We start from the raw sequence: 11,585 nt of genomic DNA on the forward strand, positions 1-11,585 counted from the left end.
GGTGGGGTGGCTGTGGCTCCAGTCCTGACCGGGGCTTGGGGAAAGTTAGAGCTTCAGCCACCGCCTCTGCCCCATGCTACCTGTCACTGCCCCTGACTGTGGGAGACAGGTCCCAGAGGCGGACCGCATCAAGAGCTGGAGCAGAGGTGGGGAGTATTGCTGGACCCAGAACTCGAAGGGGCCACAGGTTAAACTTTTCAGTAGCTGGATGCAGCCCATGGGCTACCAGTTGGACAGAGCTGGCTTGAGTCATTCAGCAGATCAGTGGCATGGCCAGGAGCAGAACCCATGCCTTCTGCCTACAAGTCCAGTACTCTGTCCTGTAGCTTCTGCCTCTTCCCTTCCCCAGAGCTTCAGCATGTAAAGAACAGAGGTCACTGCATTATTGTAAAGCACAGTTTCAATTTGAGACTAAGCAGTACTGGGCATGTATTTGGTGAATAAGATTTTGAGATTGCAGTTACTTTTCTTTTGTGTTCACCTTAGGTTGTTAAAGATAAGCTGTGGATTCCAGATGAGAGTGAATGCCTTGGAGTGAAAGGTAAGTATTCATTTTAACTGCCCTTCCAATTGTTTTAAACCTCCAAGTGCCTTAGAATCCTTTAAAAAAAAGTTTGCTTATAATAGTAACACAAACTAAATAATAAAAATACAGGTAATACAGAGGGGACAGTGGTGGATGCTAGGAAGCTGTAAGGAACTGCTGGTGCCAATCTTGCTGTTATTAATGTGACTTGCAATTTTGGGGTCACTGATGTCTATGTTATCAGATAATATCTGTGGATGGAAATGCCTTGTCACTTGTAGCTCTCCAGAGGAATTACGATTTTTTTCTCTCAGATGTAGATATAGCCATGATCCCTGATGCCTTTCCTAGCTGTGGGTAATACAAGTTGATGTAGCAGCAGCTGCTCCCTGGAGCTGCTCAGGCAAGGGCAGAATGTAATTACTCAACTTAAGCTATTTCATCCTTGTGCCTTATTTATAGCTGCATTCTCTGATAGCCAACCCACAGTTTGGGGAACAGCGAAGTGTAAGTTTTAATTAGCACTGGGCAAAATCATAGAAATGAGGGCTGGAAGGATACGCAAGAGATCAGGTAGTCTGATTTCCTAAACTGAGGCAAAACCAACTGTACTTATACCATCTGTGACAGACGTTTGTATAACCAAACGGTGATGGATGCATTAAAAGAATGTGAGATATTCACTTGCTACAGTTATATGTGCTGTAGAATGAAAGTACCTTTCGATAGTCACAAAACCCCTGACGGCTTAGGCTGCAGTGAGCCAGGATGCATATCTGTCAAGAAAGCTTAAGCAAAATCTAATGCGCTCTGAGGCATCCTGGATCTATATTCTGGAGTGAGATCCCCTGGGTTCTCTACAGCCTTTACTGTGGCTAATTCAGAAATTAGTTTTATTTAATTAAATTAAATATGAGCTCAAATAATGAAATCACAGTTAATCAGGTCTGTTCAATTTCCTTGACTTTTTTTTTTAAATATACATCCAATTTCCTGTTGCCCTCAGAGCTGCAATTTTCAATTTGTTACAATTTTTTTTATTTACTTCGCATAAGTGCTGAGACGGGAAGAAGCTGCTATCTGTAATAGTTTGTAGCTGGATTGAGGTAATTACAGATTTGGCACCTGAGAAGATGTGTGATGCAGCCTGAGATTTTTAGCAAATGGCATGGGTAGGGAGGCCGAGTCTTGAAGATTTTACCTCTTGGGTCTTCTTCCTTGTATTAAATTAGGAAGTAACTGTACCTTATAACAAGCACTGAACCACGTACTTAATTTTAAACAGAAGAGTAGTCTTGTTGAAATAAACCAGGCTACTAAAATGCTTAGACTTGAATATGTATGAGTTAACCTAGGCAGTAGAAGAGTCAAGCTGCTTGTACCTTACCCTGCCCCACACACTTTGCCCCCTGCTGCCTGTCCTGCCACCACTTGCCCCCACTGCTGCCTGTGGGCCCCAAAACCTGTCCCCCCCCGATGTTTGCCCTCCCAGCACTTGCCCTCTACCTGGTCCCCTTTGCTGCCTGCCCTCCCACTGTTTATCTTTGAGCTCTGGCAGGGCTCCAGCCTGTGGCATGAAGTACATGGTTGCTCTGAACCCAGTCTGGCATTGCAGCAGGTGTTGCAATGGCAGTAGTGCTATCTGGGTGCTGGGGCTGTGGCCACCTCCACTGCTGCTACCAGGCCAGGCTGGGGCCAGACCAAGCACCAGAGCCCTGCTGGAGCTCGAGCCAAAAGGATATGGATAAGTGGAGAGGAAACCAAGGGGTAGAGGGAGCAGGGGCAGGGAAAAAGGCAGGGGGGCAAGTGGGGGAACAAGTAGGATGGGCAGAGGCAGCTGTGGGGTGGGCCTCAGCTGCAGCTCCAATCTTAACTTTGGGTCAGAGATGGAGCTGCAACAGCTACCTGTTCCCCACTATCAACTTGTATGCAAATTCAGGATGAGGAGCTCCCTCTCCATCTTAAATGCTGAAAAAACCCTTGTCTTGGATTTGAGTAAATATGATTCTGAATCCTAATTCTGAAATTGGGAGGGTGGTAGAATATGCAGTAGTAGATTCTGTGCCAGTTACATACAAAGAGCCTAGTGGGTAAGAAAACTAAGGGGTGTCAAGCTCATATAGCTTCATGGATTGGGGCCACAGACCAGGTCTACATACTGGCTCCAGTGGACAGGGCTGGTCTGGTATGCATGCTGCATGTAGATATGCCCTGGGCTGGTCATGCTTGTTACTTGTAGCACACATGCCAGGCCCAGCCTTGAGTATCACATGCAGCATGCACTGACCTTGACCCTATACATGGCACGCAGCATGCGGGGTGGCTCTTGGGGCTGTACTGCACATGGCACGCAGGACTGATTTGGGTACGCAGTACATGTGGTGCTCCTGCCAGACTATTCCTGTGCACTGGATCAGGCTCATATGATTGGTGTATGGTCCTGATTGAGACCAGCCCCAGATCCAGCATTCAGAACTGGTCTGGTGTGGACATCTCAAGCAGTGTGCTCTCTGACTGTCATGTGCCTTGTACAATGCATGCCCCAGACTGGATCTTGTGCTGCGTGCAGTGTGTGTGCTGGCACCATGTGTAGCATGTATCTGATGGGTCCTGTACACAGCGTAGGCCTGGGTCCAGCGCATGCTACTTGTGGTGTGTAGGGCTAGTCTGAAACTCTCAGACATCACTGCTGCCTTGATGATTGGGCTCCTTAGGCTGAGTCTGGCCCGTGGGCTCTATTTTTGATGACTGTGGTCTAAAGGAAGTTGCTCGTGGAATTTAGGATTGGAAGGAGCCTTCCGGGATGTTGGGTCCAATCCTTTATGTTCACACACAATCATTTACTGAAGGGATTCCCAAAATTGCCATTTCAAACTCAAACACATAAGTATACCTGAAGTATTACAAATACCCAATGGCATGCAGCAGGTAAAAACATAGTTGACAGGGGCACTGTCATTTTAATTACAGAGAAGTAATTGGTTAATGTGGTAAGGGCTAACCTTTTTGGCAGGCCTGCCATGAATTAGCCCCACATCCTTCCCAAGTGCCACTCCAATCCCCTTCTGCTACCTAATCAGCTGCTCTGCTTTCTGTTCCCTGCCCTGTGATCCTTGCCTGATCTGCTGTTCTGTTTTCTGCTCCTTGCCCTTTCTGTGTGTGTTGCCTGTCCCCTCCCTGGTCTGTCATGTGCCGCACACAGAGGGTGCCCATGCCACTTGTGCCATGCGTACTGCAGGTTGTCCACCCTTGGGTTAGTGCTCAGAAGATCCTAGGAAAAGGACTACAGTCCCTTGCTACAGAGGAAGGAAAATCCCTGCAGACTGAGGTCAGGAAAATAATTATTTTCTGATCCCAGATATGGGAGTCAGTATGACCCTGAGCAGACGACCAAAACCCTTTAGCCAGGAACCTCTGAGTTTTCTAAGTACCAGCAGGAGCAACAAAATCCTAACTTTATTGAAGCAGTAAGCATTGAATTACCAGACAATACCTACACTGCAGGGTAGTCACCTTTGTACCACAAAATGGGGATTACACATACCAGGTTCCATACATCTCGCACGCTGATTGTTGAGCCAGAACTCCCTATCCTGTCATACTGTTCCTCTCATAAATGTATTCAGTTCTGTCTTAAGGTGATTCAGGTTCTTTGCTCCAACTGCTTTACTTGGAAGACTAACCAAAACATCACTTCTCTGATAGTTAAAAGTCTCACTCTGATATTTCATTTACATTTGTATATAGCCAATGTTTAGCTATTTGGTCTTATTCTGGTGGTGTTTTTAGCATAAAAAGTTATTTTTTCTTATATTCACCCATGCTTGTAAAAGGTGATCATACTCTCAATTTCTGTTCCTTCTTGTCTGTGGTGAAGATGTTCTGTCTAATGTATCCAAGGATTTCTTTAATTTTTTTCACTGCAGCATCAGTGTGACAGCTTATGTCCATCCTATCATCAACAGATGCACCTATACCTCTCTCCTCAATTATCTCCAGTCCATGCTCCCCTAGCTTACATCAAGAACATAGAGACATTCTTAGTAGAGCATCCTTGAATTTGGAAATGAATCTGAACCTACGAGTTGGATGTGGCTTTTACAATGCATTCTAACATGTATGCATTTATTTTTCTTGCTAATTGTAAGGTCTGGAATCCTTGTCACATACAGAAGTCGCATTGCTGCAAGGAATTGTCAAATATTTAACATTATTTGGAAGGGATGTTAATTGCTTCCATTCCAAGCCTGACACTGACAGGATGTTCACTTTTTATAGATTTGTAGCTTTTTGTAGATTTATAATAATTTGCCATGCAACTGCATGTTCAAAAAATGTCACACCCTCTGTTTTAATTTGAAGACATTCCTGTAGTTCATTTTCCACTTAGGTCAAGAAAGTTTTTAACCTGTAGCTTTGTTTGTAACCCATGATATGACCTATGTAATATTGAATTGGAGATTGTAAGGTTCATAATATGATGTGACCTTGCTCTCCCTCCCTTATACATATGTAGTCATATAGAAAACAGTTGCTACTGTATATTTTTGTCCAAGTACCTGTACAACAGCATGCCATAATTTTACTGTATGTAACTATTATGCATAGCATAATTGTGATTTTAGTTAAACAAGCATTCCAGTAACAGCATAATACTTTCATTGAGCATCACTGTGCCTGCTAAAATGCATCATATCTTTCTCACTTACACCCACAGCTTTGACTTTGAAACACGAAAAGCTAATGGTAACATTTGAAATTGAAATGCAGTAGTTTACTATCTTTGCATGTTCACTGTTGTGTGTAATTGAAAGGACTTTAAATTGTTTTTTGTATGGTGACTGCTTTTGAAGACAGAGATTAATTCAAAAGAAAATAACATAGTAAACAAATGTATTTTAAAAAACAATAATAGACAAGATAACTAAACAGTTTTGTGAATGTTGGGACTTGGGGTGGGGGATAAAGCAGACTTCAAGTTTCTCCACAGATTCATTATGTGTACCTCCTGAGCAAGGATTAAATATTATAATGCTTTAATTTTTGTCATTGTTTCTCAACCTTTTCAGATACAACGCATCCCTTAGACTCAAGGCTCCCCTTGAAAAATGCCAGCTTTTAGTTTTCAGTTGACTTACAGAGCAACTGTTCTGTTACAGAGAACTCAGAAAATCCACAGTAGTTCAGAATGTTTTTGATAACATGGATTCCTATTTGAAATCTCTGGATTTATCTTGTGAATCATGTTTGTACACCTACCAGAGCTAACACTGTATGGAGCCCCACAGCACCCTTAAAAGTATCTCAGGGCATGCCAGGTGCCATGATACCCTGATAGAGAATCACTGAGTTATTGTAAAGTGTCACAGGGCACTAAGGTGCCCTGCTCCTTTACAGAGCTGAAGCTGTCAGGGGAAGAGCCCTATCAGTGTGTTGGAAGCCCCAGCTGCTGGTTATTAGGGCAGCCAGAACGAGTGAGTGGCCCACACCTGCCAGTGGTCAGCTGACCAAGAAGGGCAGGACCTGGCTCATATATTAACACCAGGGCCAAGGCTAGGAAAGCAGTTCCCTGCTAGCAGCTAAGGGGGAAGGAGCTTTCCCAGAGCAAGCAAAGGAGGGAGGCCTGACTGTATGAGCAGCTCCTGATACTGTTGTGGGACTGATTATTCCCTGGTAGGTTTTGAATGATGTTATAGCTGGGCAGCTTGAATTTATGTTACAACCCAGGGGCTGTATTGCTTGCTGTTGTATAAGGCTGGTGGTTTGGGTGAGGCTATTAGGGGAAGGAGGAGGCCTCACAGGGGGAGCCCATGGCAGCATGGGGACCCCAGGCACTAGAGAGTGCGCAGTACTTTGCAGGGCTGTGAGGAACAGAGCGGGGTGGGGCTGTGAAGAGCCCAAGTGCCAGTGTGGTGTGGGACAGGGCCGCGGAGAGCCCAGAGAGGAAAAAGGGGCCAAATTGCAACAAGGCCCAGAACAAACAATGTTCTTGTTATCTGCGAGGCTTGAGGTGTAGTAAAGGGGTGGCTGGAGCCATACATCGCCCATAAGGCTAGGGTGCCCTGAAACACCTGTTGTGACATCTATCTTGGAGCGGGACCCACCAGGGGTTGGGAACACCTCCCCCTCACCCTAACTCTAACCCTAACCCTGCCCCCTGCCGGGTCTGGAGAATCAAGCAAGACTGTGTCTAAGAGGACTTTAAGGTAGCTTCCCTATCAATTATTCAATCAAAGACATGATGGGCAAGAATAGAGGGTGCCCACTGGGCCGACTTGACACGGTAAGGGGGCCTTGGGGAGATCACAGCCATCCTGTAGGACTCTATCCCATGGCATAAAGTAATCTGTAATTTGTATACAGATAGTGTCTGCACAGTTAGTATGAGATGTCTTGTGATGCAGGGGTATGTGCCATGATTTGGCACCCTAGACTGCTGAGTTATTATAAAACTGTTTAAATTCTTCTCTGCTTTGTTTTTGTGACCAATCATTGCCTTTATCTCATCTTTCCCTATCAAAAATGTGACCCACTATATATTTGTGTTGTACATCCCTACCTAATGATAATACCTAAAGGATTGTCAACGGTGCCTGTAGGAACTGATTCTTTTACTCAAGTGGTACTCAAGCTGTTTAGCTTGGAAGTCCCAGTTTCAGGCCCTGGTGATGGGCAATAATCAGTCCTTACAGATTTGTCACAGATACTACAGAGACTGCAAACAGCTAACAGCATCTCTTCTTAAAGTAGTGATGCAGCACGTTAATTACAATAGGAATTGTATTAAGTATTAATACTGTATTAAGTAAAATACTTAATACTGTATTAAGTAAAGCACAAACAGGATGCAATCTGTATGAGTCACTCCGCTTTGGGGTAAAGTTACTCCTCTGAAAGTGAAGCATAGTTGTATACTTCTGCAAGTTACTTCAGTGTGCTAGATGTGCTTTTCTCCCTGTGAAATGCACGCCAGCTCTGTCATTACTATATCACTCCGTAGTAATCATGTGGTATCTCCTTATTTATAGTTGTCCTATGATTTATGACTCCACCCTTGCGGTTAGTAGTATATATTTTATTTCCCTCTATTAAGTAAGTAAAAATTTGCTTGTGTGCAAAACAAAAAACCACCCATGTGCTGCTAGCTATCAGATTGGAATCTTATATTGTCTCCTCATTTATGACATTAACCATAATCACTTTGATGTTAATGAATAATGTTCTTCAGTGCTTTCTTTAAGTCAACAAGTTCACTTATAAAGGCCTAATCCTGAAAGGTGAAATGAAAATACAAAAAAGTGCTTTCCAGGTGAAAAATGCTATATGGCATTAGGTCAACTTGCAGTGTACATGATCCCATCAATTTTGAAGGAGAAAAATAGAGTGAAGTGAAGAGGTACTGTCTTTTTTTTCAATTTTCACGATTTGAATTTTTTTACAAAATATTTCCCATTTAAATAAAACTTTTTGTAAACAGAACTTTTCACAAGAACAGTTGACTATTAAAGATCTTGTTGCAACAATGTTCTATCACTATATATAACACAACTGTCATCCAGATTATTTTCAGAAATATTGCTATAATGTTTCACTCACCAAAAAACAAAACAAAAAACCAGTTTTGTTTAAACGAAAAACGTTGGTAAGGATTTTACTGAATCTTTATCAAATAATTCTTTTAAGTAATATTGAAGAAAAACATTACCAGAAGTGGAAAATGTATTCATTTCGCACATACAAAGTAAAACAAGAAAATAAATATTAATTTTTTCTTCTGTTTATTGACCAGCTCCATGTTGTTATATCTTAATATTTTAAAACTGCTGATTTTGTTTAGCATGAGTGGTACTTCATTCTTTAGATAAAAGTAATTTAAGTATGTTTGGTGTGGGGTTTTTTGTAGCTATTTTGTGACTTTTGGATATCTTATGAAAATTATGAAAGTGTTCAAGTTGTAAAATAGCATTGGCATTACTGTACTGGTGGCCTTGAATTGATTTCATTGCAGTTAACATGACACTAATTTTGAGATTCTAAGACTATGAGAAATGTTTTAATGCAGTCTGAATATGTATTGAGCTCTTTAATAGTTCAGTGGCAGACTGTCTATGAAACATAAGACTCTTAATATTTAGGCAGCTCACATTGAAAAATGCTCCAATTTATTCATGCTCTTCTGAAATATTTCTCTGTACTGACACTACTAATAGTTGTTTTAAGGCTGAAACCTACTAAGTGATGCAAGTTGCATTTTCATTTAAATGAAAAAATCTGGCTTTTGGGTATGCCTATACAAAATCTTTTTCACTTGGAGTTCTAGTGAGAGCTAGTGTGCATGTTGGAGGGCAAAATTGTCTGCTGTTTTTATAATATACTTTCTAGCTTATTTAATAAGTATTTAAAAAAAAAAAAAAAAAGCACTAGACTAAATTTTGAAAGCAGCTGCTACTAAGATAAGTGCCTGCTAATTAAAGTAGACCCTCTGGAGTATAGGAAGCACGGTTCACTAGACTGGGAGTCGGGGAAACCAGTTCCATTCTTGATTGTGCCAATATCCCACTGTGATCATGGGCAAATCACTTCAGCAGTCTGTTCCTCTTTCCGTCCTTGTCCTGTGTCTATCTTTTTTTTTTTTTTTTAATTTTAAACTAAGTTCTTCAGGGAAGAGCCTGCCTCACGGTGCATGCATGTACAGCTCAGTCATGGTTGAAACTTCTTGTGGCTGCCATAGCACAAATAATAGCCTCTCGTGTTACTGCGCACAGTGGCAAGTGTTCACCACAGTGGATCAAGAGTTTTTGATGCAGATGCTGTATATCTTGTCTAAGATACAATATCACTTCAATTTTCAGGTATAGGATTGCTGCTGGTAAACAGAACAAACGAAGACCATGACTTGCTTTTGACTTCTGCAGCACCAGACATTCAATGGAGCCATTCCTTATTTGTCTTGATACCCTCATGGACAAAGAAGATTTTGTTCAAACGAGAGTCTTCCATTAATCAGCAGTTGGTCAGTAAGAGATGATTTAAGTATTGTTTCCTTTATGTAAGGAACATAAAAGCTTTCTACTGTCCTAATTAGTATATGGTTTCTAACTGTCTCAGATGATTACATTCACCTTGGATAGTTTCAGCAGCAGCATCCTAGATGCAAGATCTCCTTATAATGACAAGAAGAGTCTTGTGTCTGCCTTAAATTCTGAAATTCAAGTAGAAAACACATGTACAATGTGATGCATTTACTTCCTTACATGGTGTGTTTTTTTTGTCATGGAAAGGTGGTCACCAAATGATGAGCATGTCACGTTGTCTAATAATAAACTATCTGCTCCCTCATAATTATTTAGACTTGTGCAAATAAAAAATCATTGTTGGGACAGTAGAGCTTTCAGATACTAAGGTTGTGAGTAGATTTAACTCCTTTTTCTCAGTCTTTATTATAGTACTTAAATTGTATTTATAGTTTGTGAATTGCTACATGTCAATGTACTACATATTTTTTTTTTCTTTTTTTTTTTTTTTTTTTCTCCTCTTCAGCCTGAAGATGTGCCAAGAACTTCTGTCTCTTCTGGGTATGGAGTAACTTTTCAGAAATGTGCGGTGGTAAGTCTCACTATATTTTTTTTTTCTGTTCATCTAAGAACAAATTGAGATCCAAGCCTCGTAAGCAGGTTTTTTGTCCAGAGTGTGTGTGCACATGTTTGTTTGTTTAATCTGCACTCGAATCTCCCATCATTAGATGTAGTTTATGGTAATGGGCCAAGGCCCACCTAGGGCAGATCCAGACCCCAGCTGGAAGAAATTCAGGAAAGAGAGCCAATATCCCTCTCCTTGATTTATAACCTCAGATTGGACAGTGGATTGCCTCGCTGTGCCTCTGGAACTCCTAAACCAGACTTTGTTCTCTGAACCTCTGGTTTGAACCCTCTTGCCTGTTCGTTTGTGCTCTTGTTCCTATCTTGGATCTCCCAGCTTGCCCTGACCACAGCCTTACCTTCACTTAATATCCAGAAGCAGGCCTGACTTTTTTTTGGACCTTGACTTCTATTCTGGTAAATCTGTGACCTGGCGTGATCTACTTACATTGTGACCACCTATGCCCAAGTCAACCCCTTACATCTTACACCTGTATAGGTATGCTCATTCAGGGTACATCTGGTATCTGTACACCCAACCCTATTGGTAGTATTTGATGAGTTAGCAATACACTTGGTCTGTTTGCTGTGCTGACCAAAATGTTGTCAACCTCTGATCTGTGGCCGATTTTTAATAAGAAGCTGATTTATCATGTGTATAGGCACTTCATCATCAAGCTCTGGGTTGCCTCTTGGGCACTGGGCTGCTTTATCATCTATCTGCCACAATGATTTCCTTTATTGAGGTTATGGTAGATCATAAACACATATACCTTGCCATAGAAATCTTTATTCACTGTGGCCTCAGTGTGAAGATTCTCTGATGCTTCAGCTAGACAGTGGGCACTAATTGCTTGTTGTCTGTTTCAATGGAGGAAGATTGCTCAGTCATAAAATCATAAATGTTCACATGATTCCCCAAGCTTTTTTTCTTCTATTCCTGCAAAGTGTGGGGTTTTCTTTTTTTTTTTTTCTGTCCTCTGTACTACTCACAGTTTGCATGCTATACATTTTTGCTTCCATCTTTTTGGTTTTGATGTATGCCAGCTCCTAGCTTTAAGATGATCTATCAGGTGAGAGGTTGGCTGGCTGGCTTCCTTGAGCTGACCACAGTGAAATAAGGAATAAAGCAAAAGATTTTCAGGTTCTCATGGATTACACTCTTCTGTACAGGTCCACTTGCATTCAGCCATTCTGAGTACTACTTTCCTAAGAAGTTGACCATTCTAATATAATAAAAGCCTCAATCTGTCTGTCGGCCCATAATGGTTTATTCACATACTGATTGGTTTTCTTGGCAGCCAATTACAATGACTGAAACAACCAATCTGAGTGCTGTGTACAGATAGACACACACAGCTGAGTGCTGCCATGACAGTGGGGACTGAGGGGCCTGGCCCTGCTCCTTTGGGGGGGGGGGG

At 41.8% G+C, this 11,585-nt stretch overlaps 1 protein-coding gene across 2 annotated transcripts in view; it reads left to right on the forward strand.

Annotated features, from left to right (window-relative positions):
- The first annotated feature begins 230 nt into the window (after positions 1-230).
- EVC2 (EvC ciliary complex subunit 2) overlaps positions 231-11,585 on the forward strand; it is a 192,506-nt gene continuing 181,151 nt past the window's right edge. For both annotated transcript variants that reach the window (XM_019526310.1, XM_019526311.1), the window contains exons 1-3: positions 231-541; positions 9,379-9,539; positions 10,067-10,132. The gene's annotated coding sequence lies outside the window, so the exon portion shown is untranslated. The remainder of the gene's footprint in view (positions 542-9,378; positions 9,540-10,066; positions 10,133-11,585) is intronic.

The sequence above is a fragment of the Gavialis gangeticus genome, unplaced genomic scaffold (assembly GCF_001723915.1).
Source record: "Gavialis gangeticus isolate Ggan-Ray unplaced genomic scaffold, GavGan_comp1, whole genome shotgun sequence".
Taxonomy (NCBI): Eukaryota; Metazoa; Chordata; order Crocodylia; family Gavialidae; genus Gavialis; species Gavialis gangeticus.